The sequence below is a fragment of the Rattus norvegicus genome, chromosome 2 (assembly GCF_036323735.1).
Source record: "Rattus norvegicus strain BN/NHsdMcwi chromosome 2, GRCr8, whole genome shotgun sequence".
NCBI lineage: Eukaryota > Metazoa > Chordata > Mammalia > Rodentia > Muridae > Rattus > Rattus norvegicus.
The window spans coordinates 39432938-39438368 of NC_086020.1; positions in this window are offsets into that span (position 1 = coordinate 39432938).

Below are 5431 nucleotides of genomic sequence, written 5' to 3' on the forward strand. Positions count from 1 at the left end.
ACCACTAGCTCCATTTTTAAAGTTTTGTCAAAAATGGAGACTTGATTAAAGGAAAGACTTTAACATTTGGATGACTGGTGCTGAGGTTTGAATCTGAAAGACAACTCAACAGGCTCTAGTTTTGAGTTCTTGTTCCCAAGGTTTTGGCTCTATTTTGGGAGTCTGTGCAACCCTTGTGAAATAGGACCTGGTAGAGAAAGAGGCTCACTGGGGGCAAGTTTGGAAGGCTCACTGGCTGCTGGTTCTTGTGGACTTCCGGCTTCCTAGAGTCCCGTGACATTAAAATAAACCTTTCTTCCCTTCAGTTATTTCTGACAGGTATTATGTCATGTGGTACAAGGTAGCCCATATAACTTTGATGATAAGAAGTGTTCAGGACTTGAAGAAAGGCCCTTGAGCTCTATTGGTGGGAATGTAAAATGATAATCCACTGATGTAATCCATTAAAAAGCAATGCTAAGAAACTTAAATGTATTACTGTATGAACTAGCAAGTCTACTCTCTATGTATATCAAGAAGCATTAAAAGTGGGTGTCCTCAGCCAGAATACAGCAAATACAGAGGCGAATGCTAGCAGCAAACCACTGAACTGAGAATAGGTCCCCTATTGAAGGAATCAGAGAAAGAACTGGAAGAGCTTGAAGGGGCTCGAGACCCCATATGTACAACAATGCCAAGCAACCAGAGCTTCCAGGGACTAAGCCACTAACTAAAGACTATACATGGACTGACCCTGGACTCAAACCTCATAGGTAGCAATGAATATCCTAGTAAGAGCACCAGTGGAAGGGGAAGCCCTGGGTCCTGCTAAGACTGAACCCCCAGTGAACTAGTCTATGGGGGGAGGGCGGCAATGGGGGGAGGGTTGGGAGGGGAACACCCATAAGGAAGGGGAGGGGGGAGGGGGATGTTTGCCCGGAAACCGGGAAAGGGAATAACACTCGAAATGTATATAAGAAATACTCAAGTTAATAAAAAAAAAAAGTGGGTGTCCTGAAGAGATATTTAAATTCAGACCCGAACTTATATCAGTATTGTTAACAATAGCTAAAAGACAGAAGCAAGGCAAGCGTCTATTCTCATCTCAACGGATGGTAGTCACAGGAAGGAAATTCTGACAGTGCTGTGGAATGAATAGACCTAGAGGAGGCCGTGCCCAGGAACTACACTAGTCACAAAAGACAAGCACTGCCTGACTCCATATACCTGTGACACAGACACTAAGAGCTCCCAAGTTCAGAGAGAAAGAAAATAGAAGTGTGGTTGCTTAGGGTTTGAGGGGTAACGAGGAACTGTTTCACGGATATAATCATTTTCCAAGATTAAAAACTCTGAAGATGACTCAGCAGATAAAGTTGCTTCCTTAATAGGCCCTGACGGCCTGAGTTCAGTCCCCAGAACTCAAGATGGAAGAAGAAAACCAACACTAGAGACTTCCTCTCTGGCCTCCACACATGACACTGTGGCACATGCGTGCTTCCTCCCCTCATCTCACATACACACACACACACACACACACACACACACACACACACATACACACACAGAGAGAGAGAGAGAGACAGAGAGACAGAGAGAGAGATACACACAGAGAAGATACAATAATAATAAATAAAAATATTTGTTAATTGTGACTATAAATGCAAATGAACTGCACACTTCAAATCATGAAGACGGTAAGTTTTTCATCACTTTGCTCTGTTTTAAAAGATATTGAAAACCTCTATTGCAGTAAGGAAATGGGAACTATTACAATAGTATAACAAGAAAAAAAGCTTAAATCGTAAGAGCTACAAATATCTTTCTCAAAGATTAAGTAAAAAAGGAACTTTCTTTTATAGAGGGGAACAAAAGAGACTAGGGAGGACAGGATAGGGTAGCAATGCGCAGGTGGCCATGGAACAGCTAAGCAGAAAACATTTCCTCCTAGTCAGCAGACTGTCAAAAAAAGAGGCTGCTGGGGAGAAGAGCTCCATCCCAGCATAGGCACAGGCAGAGCGAGGATCCAAATTGAGCGTAGATCCTAATCTAGCAGAAGATGCCTGACTGAAGCCTGGTGGCTTCACCTTGGCTGGCATCTTGGCCAGATAAGATGAAGACATGAGTGTCGATTAGTTATTTGTAGACCAAGGATGGGAAGTTAGAAGCCTATTCATGGTGTTCGCAAAGGCTCACACCACAAATTGTGTCCCGGCATCTGGGAAAGAGTGGATCTTTGCTATAAGCCATTCCCCGAGCATAATGAGTATAGCGTAGGCTATTCCATCATAATTTCTTACTTGTTACTGGTTTCTGGGAATACAGGCTCAGATAGACTCCAATACCGTCAGCAACAACAGTAAGATAAAGAGAAGAGGAACAGGAAACAAACAACGATGTCAGTGTCTACAACATTTATACGTGCTAACTCTGGGCCTCAGTTACCCTGTCATAAGTTAGGTTAAGTACAAAGTGAGAAAAGACATTGACTTGGCTCAAATAGATGCCTTCGCAGTGTTTTGCTAAGTCTATTAGTCAGAGTTCTTCAGACATTCAAAACCAAGAGGATATATGTACTTATGGAAAGGGATTCAGTAGATTGACTCCTATGATCCTGCATAGTTGCCTAATGGCTGTCTGGAGGTTGGAGAGCTTGGGAATCTGTAACTGCTATTCTAAGCTGGAAGGCTCAGAATGGAAGAGACCAAGAATGCAGTTCTAGTCATAAGCCAAAGACCTAATGGCTCCCAGAGAGGGAGGTCTTTGACAAAGGCACTGGCATGAATCCTCATCAAAGGCTGAGGAAGCTGAAGTCTGAGGTTCCCCGGTGACAGGAGCAGAAAAGCCTGCCCACTCAGGAAGGGTTGTGTGATCACCCACACAAGAGAGAGTGAACACAGATGAAAAAGTAGTCCTTTCCTCTCCTCTCCCCAAACCATCTGGGCTCCCAGCACATCGGATGGTTCTACCCACAATGGCAGAAGGCTTTCCTCACTCTGTTTACTCAGCTTCATGCTAGTTTTCTCTGGAAACACCTCCACAGATGTCCCCCAGAAAGTGTGTGCTACCTAGTTTCTAGTCTAAATCTAGCCAGGTTGATATTCATAAGCAAAAGAGGGAAGTACTAGGGGTTGGGGGTATAGCTCAGGGTTAGAGCATCTGACCTATCATATACGAGGCCCTGTGGGCCCAGTCAGGAGGAGTGGAGAAAAGAGGGAAGAGAGGGAGGAGGAAAGGAAGTGAAAAAGGGAACAAGGAAGTAAACGCCTGTCACAACAGCAGCTATTATGGTTAAAATAAACCTCCTCCCCCAGCAGAAATGCAAGGTGAAGAACATAAAATTCATGCTAGTTCTTGGTTTTTAGAGGATGGAAGATACTGGAGCTGTGGAGAACCATATGCAATAGTGTATATTTAAGATCTAAAACATATGCTAGAAAGTATAATTCCCAAGGAACTCTAAAAGGCTGGGATGTCTGCAAGGACAAGAAAAGAGAGAAAAACAAAACAGAACTTGAAGAATAAGGGGCTTGACTGGTCCCAGAGGAAGGGGGACTGGTGCTCGAGTGGAGGCAAAAGTGCTGGCACTCAAATGTTATCCAAGAGTCTGCCTGTGGGTCAGGGATCTGAATTAGGGTTCGTGGTCTTTTGTGTACCAAATGCCACAGGTGGAGCAGCCTAAACAATGGATAGGAATATATTTCTTCCTAACTGTAAAGGCTGTGGGTTCTAGGTCTGACAGCCCTGGTGGCTTGGGAAAATGCTTCTCAGGCTTGCAGCAGCTACATTCACACTGGGTCCCTGATCTTTCTTCTACTTGTGCACTCCCAATGAGTACTCTTTGGTTGGTTGGTTGGTTGGTTGGTTGGTTGGTTGGTTGGTTGGTTGGTTGGTTTTTCTTTTGTTCTGTTTCTCTGTGTAGTCCTGGAAATCACTGTGTAGTTCAGGCTGGCCTTGAAGTCAGAAATCCATCTGCCACTGCCTCCTCAGTGCTGGGATTAAAGGTGTGTGCAACCATCAACCCAGCAAATGTCTCTTTTCACCAACCCTAATGAAAATGGGCTTTACCTGTGCGACTTAAGTAAATGATAATTACCTCTTTTAATGCCCTGTCTCCAAATTCAGTCAAATTAGGAGCAGTAGTTCCAGCATTTGAATATGATGGGGATAGCATCTGCTGAGTAGAGAAAAGGACAGTAAGCACTTCACCTTCACCCTGGGAAGTCAAGGACTACTTCCTAAAAGAATTTTGCCCTTTCCACCTTGGGAAAGCCAGAAGACATCCTGATGGAAGGGAAAACTGAGGGTGGCAGTTCTTCAAAGGGTGGCAGAAGTACAGCTTTGCTATTTTTTGACTTGTTATTTTCAGGAGAAAAGAAATGGTTTCAAATGTATTGGTTATTCTAAGCCATGAGTTTGGAAATATCAAAAAAGGAACTTTAAAAATATACAGTGATGAGCCTTTCTATATTCTGAAAATGGCAGTAAAAATGGAGTATGCCCCAAAATATGTCTAATGTCCCAGGAAGTATAGTAAATGGGCATGTTCATTGCTCTCTTTCTGAAAGCCTGCATTCCTGTACTTAATAAGATAGTGGATCTGTGCCATAGTAGTTTGAGCACTCAGGAGACAAGTGATAAGTGTCTTGGATTTGGTTGTGTCTAGGATTGGGGCTAACTCCTCATGGAGACCAGAGCAACCCAATATTCTAAACTTCTCCAATATAAAGAGCAACCCCTGGAACCAAGAACTCTCCATCCCCAATTTTAAGAATGCTAAAGTTGAGGAATCCTGTAATTTGAGACAAGAAAGAGATTTGTGGAAGAAATAAAGAAGCAGAAGCCCTTCTGGGCAGTGAACTCTGCCTGCCTTGCAAAGCTCCAATTATACTGAGGATTAATTAAGTCAGATAAAGCATGCTTTGTTAATTAAGGTACAGATTCCTCCATAAAGCCAGTTTGGGGGAATGGATCCAAGTCACATAAGACAAATGTGATCTCCTTCAACCATCAGGAGATACTAAGGAGGTGGCAGTGATCCCCTAAGTATGAAATATTACTTCAGCAGTGTTAACCAATGCAATACAAAATTCAAGACCCTTCCTCTGTATAGCAGTGTGAAAGGATCACCTACAATCAAATGCAATAGGTCTCGAAATTCCTTCCTGCACAAGAATAATACCCAGCAGTACGACATCCAGTTGCTAGTGCAAGACTGTCCTTTGTGGTCCGCCATTGTGAAGCATGCAAGTGTCTGATCCTAGCTACAACTCCATTTTCATTCATTCTCTACCTACTGTTCCAAGGTGCCAAGCAAGCATCATGTACATCCGGAATTTTATTTTTTACATTTTCTTTTTATTTCTACATGCCCTCTGGTAGAATATCTTTCATTCAAAAAATCTTTATTTCATTTCAGATACCTATTCATAGGATACTATCACTAACCACT